This window comes from Salarias fasciatus, unplaced genomic scaffold (assembly GCF_902148845.1).
Source record: "Salarias fasciatus unplaced genomic scaffold, fSalaFa1.1, whole genome shotgun sequence".
Taxonomy (NCBI): Eukaryota; Metazoa; Chordata; class Actinopteri; order Blenniiformes; family Blenniidae; genus Salarias; species Salarias fasciatus.
The window spans coordinates 1,753,271-1,767,344 of record NW_021941373.1 but is presented as its reverse complement, the minus strand read 5'-3'; the positions used below and the strand labels follow the sequence as shown (position 1 = coordinate 1,767,344).

The window sequence follows — 14,074 nt, the reverse complement described above, 5'->3', positions numbered from 1 at the left end:
CCCTCCAGGCCAAAAGGGCACATTATGTGGAGCAGCTGGCACAACTCCGAGCCAGCAGTCCTCAGCAGCCCATGGTGTCCCGCCTGGACCTGGACCTGGACCTGGACCTGGACCTGGACCTGGACCTGGACCTGGACCTGGACCTGGACCTGGACCTGGACCTGGACCTGGACCTGGACCTGGACAGTGGTGAGCCCTGCAGGCCTGGGGAGCTCAGATGGTAGAGCCTCAGGTTTTTAATCTGAGGGTCCAGGGTTCAAGTCCCTGTCCAGGTGCTTTCAGGACAGATACTTGATTGAGTTCTTTCTAACAAACTGTCATAGCAGAGGGTCACAGTGCTTTAAGGTGTCTGTGGCCAAAACTCATGTCCTGGTGAAATGCTGTGCTTCATCTTTTATGTTGTCAAGTGTGAGAAGTCTCTGAGGTTCTGTTGACATTGAGAATCTTCCTCTGTGACTTCTTTGACTGCCATGAGCTGGATGTGATGTTCCTGACAGAGACGTGGCTGCTGGAAGGTGAACGAGTCCCCTGCTGGAACTCTGTCCCCAGGACTGTGGCTTCTTCAGTTCTCCCAGCATGCCATTGGGCTCACTTAGGGCCTGTTTATGTCCAGGAGGACTTTTTGAAGTGGTTGAGGTCAAACTGACCATAATTCAAGTCATTAATGACTAATTTTTTTCATTTCATTTTGATTCATGACAATCAGTTGAATCTTTTTAGCTCAGCGTGTTGGCTCGTTGGTCTAGGAGTATGATTCTCACTTAGGGTGTGAGAGGCCCCGGGTTCAATTCCCGGACGAGCTCTTCAATTGTAACTGCTCTCTCCTACCAATGGTTTTCAGGTTTGGTCAAAGAAGAAGTCTGCCCACCAGAGGAAAATAATGTGGTTAGTTTGATATATTCCAGTTAAAAGTGAGGGTAACGAGTGTGGAAACCCTCCTCAGATTCAGAGTGATGATCTGGTAGGTGGAGGAGCGACCGGCCCCCAGTGACGTGGAGGGAAACCCCGTAGCGTCAGCACAGGTTCAGACTGCTGAACGAAGCCACACCTGGATTTACCAACGTGACACAGCTGCTGAAGGAGCTCCGGCTCCATGCTGCCCACTCAGAGGAGGAAGAACCAGATGTTGGACTCTGCAGGCCAGGGGCCTCGCTGATCACACACTGTGGAGGATCCACACTAAAAGTCTAGCAGCACCAAAAGCAGAAACATCCTCTGATTTATAAAGCTTGCAGCTCTTTCCCTTTATAAATCCAGTCCAGCTGGAAGGCTGTGCAGGTGGATTCACCTCATATCACCCTCCACACACACACTTTCTACCAGGAATGGTCACAGTACCTCAGGAAGATTTGATCTCAATAAGCTGCTGATCGCTGGAGTTTTACTCTCAATCATGGCAGAGAAGACAAGGAGGAGTTTCAACAACTTCTACATTGACTTGTTGAGGGAAAAATAATTTCAACAGAAATTATTCATGACAAGAACTGAAGGATCTCCCCACCAGTTCTGCTGGCAGCAGTTCTATGTTCTGCTTGGCTGGAAGGATTCTCTGGGATGTTCAGAGCTCTTTGTTTCGAGATGGATTTTAACACTCAGCCTCTATTCATAAGCTTGATGATATTGGCGTTAGACATAAAGCCTGGAGATGCTGGGTCTTGATCCCAGGACCTCCTACATGCAAAGCAGGCGCTCTACCACTGAGCTACATCCCCTGCTTCCTCCACCAGTGAGTCCAGGAGGAAAACTCCTGAGAACCTGTTCCTCTCTCAGCAGGACAGTCTGGACTGTGGAGTGAGGCTGCTTGCTGGAGGTCAGTATTGATGGAAGTGGATCCATCACTGGTCCAGGTCAGGTGGTTTCTGTTCATGGGGGTTTGATGGCTGATGGTCCATCTGACAGCCAGGTAGTGCAGCACTAAAACCATGCTGAAGGAGGCGCTGTGGCTCAGCTGCTCAGAGAGCCTGTCTCATCAGCAGGAGGTCCTGGCTTCAAACATCATCAGTCAGTTACTGCATCTGGAAAGTGACAGCAGGGTGACTGTCTGCTAAATAACCAGGGTGCTGATGCAGCACTCCTCGGTGAAGGATGGAGGTTTGTGGAGCTCAGTGAAGCAGGAAGAGTTCTTCACTTCACTTCATTGCATTAAAACCGAGAAGTTAGTCCACAAAGAGCTCCATGGCTCCAGATGCTCCTGATCCTCCTCTGCTGGGATCTCCTGCTTCATCTGCTCTCTGGCTGACAGCTGCTGCTCCAGAGGCAGAGGAAAGCCTGCAGAGGGGGGTGGACAGGAGAGACTGTCTCTCAGGGGACGGAGACACAGCAGCCATGTTTTCAGTGACTTCCTCCTTTCACCCAATTCAACGTTAAATTCAGCTTTACTGATGAAAAGTCTCCACCAGGTTTATTCCTAGAGCACATTTAAAAACAATAAAGTCCTACGGCTCACCAAAAGGACAAACCTGCAGGCCACAGGGCTCACTGCTGCCACACTGAGGACGTCTTTCACATGGTTCAGAGATTAAAAGGTTCTTTAAACATTCATTTAACAAATACTGGTCAGACTTCCAGAAGGATTCAGTGAGCTGCAGCCGTCTGTCTCCAGAGGGGGAGGCTCGTCCAAAACACTGAAACCAAGGAGGCTGTTCTGAAGACAGACTGTTCCTGTGAAACAGCTGTTCTGAAAACTCTCCCATCAGCACTTCACTCCTCATCTAACTCACTGGTGATAATTCCAGCAGTCAGGATTTAGCTGGACCAGTGGATGAGGAAAGTCCAGGCCGAGCTGCTGGAATGGAGACATGCTGCTGACCTTTAAGTGTGAAGCAGCTGAGTTTACATGACATGTTGACACAAACAGGAAATGTCTCAAGTTAGAATAGAGTATAAATTAAAAAATAAATAATATGACTGCATGTCATGAATGCACCAGATGTTTATTTTTAGGGTCAGAGCAGATCATAGAGTGGAGTTCTGCTCTTTGCTGGCTTTGTCCTCCAGCTGGAGTCTGAACATCCTGGGATGAGGAACCAGGACCACTCATACTTTGTTCTATAAATTCATACTGACCGATCAACAGAGAATTAAGAGGGTCTGACAGACCAGCACCACCCCAGGTTTGATGACCACTTCAGAGACAAGATTTGAACTTCAGTGATCCCCAGAAAGGAGCTTTCCCATACCGGGAGTTGAACCTGGTCTAGTGGAATCCTAACCACTAGACCATATGGGAGACTGAGGGACCAGGACACTCCAGCCCTGTTTGGTCCAGTCTGGACCAGAATTAGTTTAAGTCAGGGGAGAAAACTCCCCCAGACTCTGTTCTGGACCACCAGGTGAACTCTGGTCCAGCTGAAGATGAGGGTCAGTCTGTCAGTTTCTGCAGTTTGTGGCTCCTGACTTGATTAAAGCAGGAAGACCAGATGAGCAGCAGGAGTCTCCCTGAGTGGATCTGCTCATCAATCAGGGTCTGAAATGATCAATAGAAATGTGATCCAGAGAAATCAGACCTGTCATTCAGCTATTTGTTCTGAATCCAGCTCTCACTGGACTGCAGCCTCCATCATCTGTGATCAGGAACTCAGTGGAGCTCTGCAGGTTATGTTCATCTGTTACCATGGAAACATCATTAAAGCAGGACTAAAACTGGCTTCAATGCACATCTGAAGCTGAACTTCTAATAGAGAATCATCACACTTCATTTCCACAGATGACATGACCCCTGACCCCTGACCCCTGACCCTGGAGCCAGCAGTCCTCTGAATGGATCCAGATCCAGGCTCAGTCTGTGTTTCTGCTCCATTCTGACCACACTGCCCTGGTTCTGGTTCTACTCAGATCTAATGTGAGGTGCTGGACGTCAGTCCTCTTTCTGTGTTCTTGATAACGGTCAGGATCCTTTCTGACGCTGCTCTCATGTCAGCAGAGTGAAGCCCTGCTCTCACTTTGCTGTCAAGTGGACAAAAGAAGCTGGAACTCCTCAACAGAGAACTTCTTTTCTCATCATGAATCAGAAAATCAATCTGGCTGATAATTCTTCCTGGAGTCCATCTGGTTATGAACACCATGAAGTTTATAGAACATCCAGTCATGGGAACCAGGATTACCAGTATTTTGATTGGAAAATTAAAAAAAAAAATTCAGAGACAACAGAGAAGGGAAAAGGTGAATGAATTGTTGGTGAGTCTGAAGAATCGTCATAGATGAGAAACAAGTGAGGCTCCAGTGAAACCTGGTTGCTCATGAAATTAAAATTAATGAGAGAATTTGCAAAAGCATGTTTTCCTCGGATTTGGACAGTCAATTGAAGCACAAAGTAAAATCATTTATTGGATTTTCAGTTGCAATTGACAGAAACAGGGACATTACTGATGTTTCACCACTGACCACATGAATCCACGGAGTTGCTGAAACTTTGACTGTCACTGAGGAGCTGGTGGAGTTGGGGCCGGCGGCTCAGGTGGTGGAGTGGTCGTCTCAAGTCGGAGTGGACTGGTCCAGCCTGGCTACGGATGGTGCACCCTCAGAGACTCGGCACTTTATGAGTATTTGCCTGAACACTTAATATCTTTACACTATTTCTTCAAATCAAATTGTTATAATGAATATATATGTTTTGCAACATGGGATTATGTTTTCTATGTATAACGGTATGTTGTTTCGCACTAGTTTTGAATATTGATACTGTTTACACCAGACCTTACTGGACCTGTTTTCATGCAGGCCAGGTGACGGCGAGCCAGAGGCCCAGTCCAGGCATGAGAGCCTGAAGACTGCCTGGGAACTGACCCAGGCGTACGACCTGCTGGTTGACCTGCTGGACATGAATGTACATAGATTATTGTCCATATGAATGTCCATTTCTTTTCTTCTACTATCAATTTTTTCATTGTATTCTTTGTTTGCTGTTATTGTCGTTGATTGTCTATTTGCACATTTCTAACACAAGAAAGGAAACCACTTTAATCAGTCTGCATGCAGTCTGTCATTCTCCACTCCCAGAGCCGGATTCAGACTTCTGACCCTGATCCAGCCCAGATAATAACAGTAACCTACGTGCTACACTGCTCATGGAGGATGTGGTTTCTGGACTTTTCACTGCATTCTGCATCAGCAGGCTTTGTGCTGCACGTCACTGAAGATGATCCTGTCATGAAGGTGGTCGTCCAAACTGTGAATTTCATCCCATCCAGAGGCCTGAATCACAGTCAGTTTGACAGCGTTCTCAGAGAGAAAGACCTCAACTATGTCCTGCCACGCCACACCCAGGTCAGGGGGTGGAGTCGAGCTGCTGTGCTTCAAGGTTTCTTGGAATTACGACAGGAAACTGAACAATTCATGGAAAAAACGGCAAACCGGTATTAGAATTTCAGTCCACAGAATGGATGGAGGACCTTGGATTTGTGGACGATGCTACAGAACACTTGAATAACTTGAACAAAATGCTGCAAGGGCTCAACAAAGTTGGCACGCAGAAATCTGACAGTATATGTGTTCAAACTGAAGCTGTCATCGTGGGAGACGCAGCTCGCCGGTGGTGATGCAGCTCACTCTCCTTGTCTGAAAGCTGTGTGCCCGACCCAACATGCTGCAAACACGAAGCATTCAGAGATAAAATAACAGAACTGCTGCGGGAGTTTCAGCAAGACTTTCAGATTTTTGGTGGACTGGAGAAAGACTTCAAAGTGTTTTGCTCGTTATTCACCATGAATTAAAATGCACACACACACATGCATTCAGTTTGTTGATCTACAGGACTGCGTGGACCAGTGCACGTGCATGGAACGCTGGCCATCATGCACTCTAAATGTAGCCTGAGAGGAATGGTGTGAGGATCAGTGGTCTGTGCAGCTCCAAAGCTGCCTGGAGACACGGAAAGAGGAACCAGCCTTCATGAGAAGATCTCCACTCCCCATCGGGGAATTGAACCCTGGACTCCCGTGTGACACGATAGTCAGAAGGAAAGGTGCCTTGCTCAATTGTGAGTCCAACATCTTTGAGGGGTGGAGTCAAGGTGACAGTGTGGGAGGAGCTCAGAGAGCATTGTGGTTCTACCAGATGAGTTCTCCTGGTGGCGAGTTGAAGCCGTATGAGCACTGGTTGTTCAGTGGAAGAATTCTCAGCTCCCACATGGGAGGCCTGGGGTCAGTTCCTGGCCAATGCAGTAGTTTGCTTAATCTACCTCAGCAGGAATTGTCAATGTTACGGAGAGATCCAGGTGTTGAATGACAAAGCTGTCATCTCCAGGAAAGGAGGTGAAGCTGGTCAGAAGGAGTGTAATATCAAATATCACACAAAGAGAGTATACCTGGTGCTGAAGCATCAACCTAATACTGTCACTTCGTTCATTGAGTTTCCTGTGATGTCTGTGCTTATGGAAAATAAACTCTCCTGGCTGATGTACGAGCATCAAGCACTGTTTGACAACCGTGACAACATTCACCCTGACTGGACTCACCGTCCACCAGATACACCCCTCCTCCTGGAGCCCAACCAGGCTCTCCAACCACACCTGGGTACCTGCTCTTAAGCACCCTTTCTCAAACTAAACCCTCTGAACCCCCGCCCCATGTCCAGACCCCTGGTACTCCAAAGTCTCCACACTATCATGATTCTTCCACTCTGAGCTTTCTTTTACTGTAAAATGTGTTTTGATAATAAAAGACAAAACACTTCAACATAGTAGATGTCATGATAAAATTCAGTCTCCTGGTTATTTAGCAGACAGTCACCCTGCTGTCACTTTCCAGATGCAGTGACTGACTGCCGATGATTGAAGCCAGGACCTCCTGTTGATGAGACAGGCTCTCTGAGCAGCTGAGCCACAGCGCCTCCTTCAGCATGGTTTTAGTGCTGCACTACCTGGCTGTCAGATGGACCATCAACCATCAAACCCCCATGAACAGAAACCACCTGACCTGGACCAGTGCTGGATCCACTTCCATCAATACTGACCTCCAGCAAGCAGCCTCACTCCACAGTCCAGACTGTCCTGCTGAGAGAGGAACAGGTTCTCAGGAGTTTTCCTCCTGGACTCACTGAGCTGATTCACTTCAGTCAGAACCAGCAGAGCAGGAGGAGGAAACAGAGGATGTAGCTCAGTGGTAGAGCGCCTGCTTTGCATGTAGGAGGTCCTGGGATCAATACCCAGCATCTCCAGGCTTTATGTCAAACGCCAATATCATCAAGCTTATGAATAGAGGCTGAGTGTTAAAATCCATCTCGAAACAAAGAGCTCTGAACATCCCAAATCCTTCCAGCCAAGCAGAACATAGAACTGCTGCCAGCAAAACTGTTGCGGAGATCCTTCAGTTGTTGTCATGAATAATTTCTGTTGAAATTATACTTCCCTCAACAAGTCAATGTAGAAGTTGTTAAAATTCCTTCTCCTCGTCTTCTCTGCCATGATTGAGAGTAAAACTCCAGCGATCAGCAGCTTATTGAGATCAAATCTTCCTGAGGTACTGTGACCATTCCTGGTAGAAAGTGTGTGTGTGGAGGGTGATATGAGGTGAATCCACCTGCACAGCCTTCCAGCTGGACTGGATTTATAAAGGGAAAGAGCTGCATGCTTTATAAACCAGAGGATGTTTCTGCTTTTGGTGCTGCTAGACTTTTAGTGTGGATCCTCCACAGTGTGTGATCAGCGAGGCCCCTGGCCTGCAGAGTCCAACATCTGGTTCTTCCTCCTCTGAGTGAGCAGCATGGAGCCGGAGCTCCTTCAGCAGCTGTGTCACGTTGGTAAAGCCAGGTGTGGCTTCGTTCAGCAGTCTGAACCTGTGCTGACGCTACGGGGTTTCCCTCCACGTCACTGGGGGCCGGTCGCTCCTCCACCAACCAGATCATCACTCTGAATCTGAGGAGGGTTTCCACACTGGTTACCCTCACTTTTAACTGGAATATATCAAAGTAATCAGATTATTTTCCTCTGGTGGACAGACTTCTTCTTTGACCAAACCTGAAAACCATTGGTAGAAGAGAGCAGTTACAATTGAAGGGCTCGTCCGGGAATTGAACCCGGGGCCTCTCACACCCTAAGTGAGAATCATACTCCTAGACCAACGAGCCGACACGTAGGTCATCATAAACCAGGCAGGTGTTGAAGCCTCCTGACAGCCTGGACAGTCTTCAGGTGGTTGTCCTGAGTGTGTTTCCTCAGCTGGTCCTCGCTGAGCGTCCTCAGGTCCTCCTTTGTCCTCTCTCTGTCTCGTCCAATCAGGAGGGAGGCTTTCCTTCAGCTTTTCTCTCATTGTGCACAGCTCTTTCAAACATCTGGTCCGTGGGCCAAACCAGGGACTCCAGAGGCTCCAGTCCGGCCGGTGAGATGACTGTGCAGAGAGTTGAGTCATTGTTCCATTTTCAGCTGCAGCAGGATTGAAAGAGACGTTTCACTGGACGCTGCTCCAGGATACAAAGTTTAAAACTGACATGATGTTGAAGTAGGGCTGTCACGGTGAACCGGTATTGACGATAACCGCAGTATTAAAAAATTGAAATTTCAATATTGTGTTCAAAATGCGCACATGATAATATCGTAAAGAGGATCCAGTGCCACTTGAAACATGTTGAAGTGTATTTTCAAAATCCGTTCCTGTTCTTCCTCCCTGCTTCGTCTCCCTCCTGCAGCCCCCCAGCCTCTCCCCCTCCCCTCACATATAAACACAGCAGAGCAGCGGTAGCAGCACGGCTCCTAGCTAGCGTGGCTCCCAGTTAGCGAGCGTCACGAGTGAACTAAACATGTCGGCGTTGGCCGACAACGACAGCGAGACGCTCTATCCTCACCCGAATAAAGTGTGTTTAGCAACACTGACTGCACATTGATGCAAGCCGGGTAGTAGTGGGGCCCCATTAGGTAGGTTCCAGACGTGTCATTGTAATGTGTCCGGGGGGTTTCAAGTTGTGTCGCTGATATCCGCCGTCTTCTCCGCCGGCCCCCTTCCAGCAACTAACCGGGGAGTACTGGGAAGGGGCCCCGTGCGGGGGATTTTCAACACGTTGTCGTTGCAGCGTCTAGTGTAGCGCCTTAAATTTGTCATTGAAATTGACTGATGTCAGCCGTCCCTCGGGGCCCCCTTCAGCTCGGGGCCCTAGCCAGTAGCAGCGCCTCTGGCTGGAGAGAAGCAGCTGCTGCGCTCATTCCGCCTCGGATTTAAACAAACAAACAAAAATCCTCAGCAGTGTGGTGGTGGTGGAGGATTTCACCCCAACAGGGCCCGAGGGTTTTCATAACCCACCAACCCGACGTACATTACTCTGCTGTGGATCCTCTGTTAATCAGTTCATCAGATTTTAATTAGTTGAGTGGAACTCCACTTTTGGTATGCAGTTGTACAGTCACTGTTCTCATATTGTTTCAACACCTCATTTGACAGGTATTCTGAATGTAATTCATCTGGGAAAAGAGAGAAAACAAACAAAAATAAAATTAAAGATTAATCTGAATGTTTGTACCATTATTAGTGAAATTTTTGCTGATATCGTGATAATATCGTTATCGTGATCGTTATCGTGATCGTTATCGTGATATTTCTTGCCCATGATAATCGTGAAGAGAAAATTTGATATCGTGACAGCCCTATGTTGAAGCTGAACTGATTCTGAAGATTTTTCATTTTCATGCAGCTCTTCTATTTATTCACACTAAAACATTTGGTGTAAGAAAGGCCACAAAGTTTGTTCATAGTTTGTATGTGTTTCGAATGGGCGTATTCAGTTGCCACGGGGTTATGGGTCACACCGGTGTTTAAGCCACGCCGCCACGCCCCGTCGCCACGCCCCGTCGCCACGCCCCCCCCTTACCTGTAGTTAAGCGCTGACGCGACGGAGCAGCAGTGCACGGGGAAAGAGATCAATCGTGAAGTTCGTGTGCGTCAGTGAAAAGTAAGTTCCCTCATCCCCCGTTACTGCCATCGGTTCATGATCCGTGATCCCTGTTATTGTACGTGTGTCGGATTATTTGGTGAGTGACTTGCATCTGAGCCAGGAAGTTGGCCCGGCGCCGAGCGTATCTCAGCTCCGGTGGGGAAGTTGGGTTAGCGCCGGGCATGTCGTGGCTAGCTCGTAGCACGGCGCGGACGGGTCGCCGTCCCCTGGTAGTTGGCTGCTGACGGTGATCCGGTCGCAGGTTCAGATGTTGCATAGCTGGTCGAGCACGGCATGATCGCTCCCTGATTGTTACGTGTACAGAGCGATTCGGTGTCTCCGTGGATGACTGTCAAGCTACGGGCTAACGGCGACACGTGACTTCCGGTGGCCTTCACATTAAAGCACCGTGACTGTGGAATCATGAGTACCAGTTTATTCACAGCATTGTATTTCCTGTGGGGCTGCAGATGTTGCAGCTTGATGTTTATTTGTACAGTAATCACCTTAATGTCATTTTGGTAATTGTTTCCTTTTGTTTAGGAAAACCACACACACACACACACACACACACACACACACACACACACACACACACACAGTATCCACGCTCACGAGTACAGTTTGTATGCCTGCTGAACTGTGAGTAAAAGCCTTCGTTCACCTGCAACCTGCCTCCCTCCTCATTACTCCTCACCTGAAGTGGCCACAAGCGGTGTTCTGGCCGACACACCGGACATGAACAGGAGGTCATTCATAACTCGGAACGAGTCCTAACCCCAACCGAGATTCCTCCACTACATTTGGATTTGTGGATGTTTGCTCATCATTCTGTTGTCATTTCTCTGCTCTGACCTCCTCCAGTTTCTCTCTCAACTAAAATCACTTTGACAGCTGATTAAACTCTACAAACACATTTTTATTGCATCCCATTTTTTCCACCATTTTTCTGGAGAATTCATGTTTATTTTGTGCAGCTGCTGGTGAAGTACCTGTGTTGCAGTTTGTCAGTGACTTTGGTCCAGAAGGGTATTTGTGGAAAAACGTTATACATCACGTTTATATTTCATTTCGTCATTTTGAGAAAAAATCTCCCATATAAGAATTTTGGGACATATGACTCAGACCTACTGGGTGTTTCAATGATCATATCAGGGAATTTCAATACAATATGTTGGATTATGAAGCTAAAATCTAAATGATAAAGTCCAAACTGCTCCCCGATGAAAGAGTGAGTGTAGAAAAGAGTTTCCTCCAGTGTTGCAGCGTCTCACAGCCATGACTCCTGCTGGGCCGCTGTGCTGCTGAGTCCCTCACATCCTAAATGAAACCACTGGAGGACTCAGCTCTGCTTCTCTCCAGGAACCATGTCCTCCAGCTCTTCTGTCTGACAACACTGTTTTGGTCTGCTGCCTGAAAATAAGGCCGTTTACACTGCAGAGGCTTCAAGAGGAAACACTAAACTTTCACTGTGTTCTGGTGTCTGTTTACACCACAACAGAGCTGGAGACACTGAAAACACTACTTTTTAGAAACTGCTCCCAAGATGGAACTTCTCCAGAGCTCTCAGGCTCCGTCTCCTTGTTGACAGTGGAAATGCTGCTGCTGGTCATGAACATGAGATCAGACAAACCTCCAACACAAAGTCAGAGAAGCTTCTGAAGTTTAACTCAAAGGGATCCTGGTTGATGACCAAAGCTGAGAGCTTTGTTGGAGAATGCAATCATAATTCTAAGGGCTCGTCTGGGTATTGAACCCGCGACCGCTCACACCCTAAGTGAGAATCATACTCCTAGACCAACGAGCCAACATGGCCCTTCATTAAAAAGATTCAACTGATTGTCATGAATCAGTCAGGCGATCAAGACTCCTGTCAACATCCTGGCTCAAGGAAACAAATAAAAATGAGTCATTCATGACTTGAATGATGGTCAGTTTGACCTCAACCACTTCAAAAAGTCCTCCTCGACATAAACAGGCCCTAAGTGAGCCCAACGGCATGCTGGGAGAGCTAAAGAAGCCACAGTCCTGGGGACAGAGTTCCAGCAGGGGACCAGTTCACCTTCATGCAGCCAAGTCTCAGTGAAGAAAATCACATCTCATCTCATGGAAAGAAGTCACTGAGGAAGATTCTCTCAATGCCAACAGAACCTCAGAGACTTCTCACACTTGACAAAATCAGGTCAAAGCACATCATTTCAGCAGGACATGAGTTTTGGCCACAGATACCTTAAAGCACTGGGACCCTCTGCTGGGAGGATTTGGACCCACACATGTACCGCCCCTTGTAACACCTGGACAGGGACTTGAACCCTGGACCCTCAGATTAAAAGTCTGATGCTCTACCATCTGAGCCACCCAGGCCTGACAGCAGGGTCTTTTGTGTCTCTATACCTCTCACTTATGAGTGAGACAGAGCAGACAGCTTTCCTGTACTCCATGGCTGAGAAAGAGGAGCCTTGTCTGACTGACTGACTCTTTTGACCAGAAATGTTTCAGGTTTCTGCCATAAGTTTAATAAGATGATGTACAAGAAGCACTGTCATGGAAAAAAAAAATCTCTCAGCTTTTATTTACATCAAACAAAAAGTGGCATGTCCAGAATGATTCACACACAAGTTGATACTTCAGCACCATGGACAGCTCTATCAGTCCTTTTCCACTGGTTCCTTCTCAGTCTGACTCCACTCGGTTCTCTCCGGCCGGCCTTGGCCCCGGTCGCTTCCCATCATACAGAGTACCGACTTGGTGTGGGTGGAGTCGTCATAGCAACGTGACACAATGGACATATGGAGACATACTGCAGACAATCAGCCCTGAACATGAATAATATCTGTGTTATGACATGGTCTGTCTTCAGTTAGGGTCAAACACCAATGTCAGAAACATACAATGATGATGCTAATTTGTTGACATGATGTCAGGTTTGAACATTGAGCTTCAGCAGTAAACCACTTGTTAGAGTCACTTCCTGTATGTGGTGAACTTCTCTTTCTTTCTTTCAAAACCACAGGACTCCAGATGTTAGGTTAATCTACTTTAGTACAGCAATTTATGGAAGTCAGTAAATCACTGGACTCCCATCAATCTCCTGTCGAACTTTTAGAAAACGACATTTCATGAGCTCCAGTTTTACCCATGTCAAAATGAAGATGGCCACAAGAGGGCGCTGCTGACATGTGGAGCAGTGGCAGCAGATGATCCAGACTACTTTATTTTAATGTCATGTAAAACAGAGCAACTCCTGGAAACACTGTTTGAGGAAGAGACTTTGAGGAGCAGCATCAGTTTCTTCATCATCTCATCATCTCTGTGCAGCTCCAGAAGGATTTTTACAGATGTTACAGATGTTTGTGATTCTCAGTGGATCACACTGAGTGCTAGAGGAGTCTCTATGTTGATATTATTATAATTTAAAACTGTGAGTGGGCCAAGTCCTGATCCCCCAGACAGAGCCGTGACACTGTGCACTGGTTGGTGTTAGCGGGGAAGAAACAGCATAACGCCTTCAGTCTGGACACTGGGGGACAGTCCACCCACAGCCTTCAGTCTGGACACTGGGGGACAGTCCCCCCACAGCCTTCAGTCTGGACACTGGGGGACAGTCCCCCCACAGCCTTCAGTCTGGACACTGGGGGACAGTCCCCCCACAGCCTTCAGTCTGGACACTGGGGGACAGTCCACCCACAGCCTTCAGTCTGGACACTGGGGGACAGTCCCCCCACAGCCTTCAGTCTGGACACTGGGGGACAGTCCCCCCACAGCCTTCAGTCTGGACACTGGGGGACAGTCCCCCCACAGCCTTCAGTCTGGACACTGGGGGACAGTCCCCCCACAGCCTTCAGTCTGGACACTGGGGGACAGTCCCCCCACAGCCTTCAGTCTGGACACTGGGGGACAGTCCCCCCACAGCCTTCAGTCTGGACACTGGGGGACAGTCCCCCCACAGCCGGTCTTCACCCAGCAGCAAATAGTTAATGATCTCTGGAGCTCTGCAGATACAGAGGCCTGGAAAATGACTCAGGTTTAGTGATGTTGGCTAAAAACTTCCTGGTCACAATGTAAAGACTCCTGAGGACACTTTAAAACAGCTCCAAAAGAGGACTGGAGCGGGACTTTAAAGAGCTTTCAGGCCTCGGCTTCATTCATTTTCTTTAAAGAGGATATTTCTGTCTGGGCTGAACTCGCCATTAGATCAGGCAGTTGTAAAGTTTCT

The 14,074-nt window shown here is 47.9% G+C and overlaps 5 non-coding genes across 5 annotated transcripts; 2 read left to right on the top strand and 3 right to left on the bottom strand.

The window, feature by feature from the left end:
- Positions 1 to 202: 202 nt before the first annotated feature.
- Positions 203 to 275, top strand: trnak-uuu (transfer RNA lysine (anticodon UUU)). Its single transcript has one exon. It is a non-coding gene; the product is annotated as a tRNA-Lys (tRNA).
- A 1,365-nt stretch (positions 276 to 1,640) lies between these two features.
- On the bottom strand, positions 1,641 to 1,712 carry trnaa-ugc (transfer RNA alanine (anticodon UGC)). Its single transcript has one exon. It is a non-coding gene; the product is annotated as a tRNA-Ala (tRNA).
- A 5,371-nt stretch (positions 1,713 to 7,083) lies between these two features.
- On the top strand, positions 7,084 to 7,155 carry trnaa-ugc (transfer RNA alanine (anticodon UGC)). The gene has a single exon. It is a non-coding gene; the product is annotated as a tRNA-Ala (tRNA).
- An 837-nt stretch (positions 7,156 to 7,992) lies between these two features.
- trnap-agg (transfer RNA proline (anticodon AGG)) lies at positions 7,993 to 8,064 on the bottom strand. Its single transcript has one exon. It is a non-coding gene; the product is annotated as a tRNA-Pro (tRNA).
- Positions 8,065 to 12,149: 4,085 nt separating this feature from the next.
- On the bottom strand, positions 12,150 to 12,222 carry trnak-uuu (transfer RNA lysine (anticodon UUU)). Its single transcript has one exon. It is a non-coding gene; the product is annotated as a tRNA-Lys (tRNA).
- Positions 12,223 to 14,074: the final 1,852 nt, after the last annotated feature.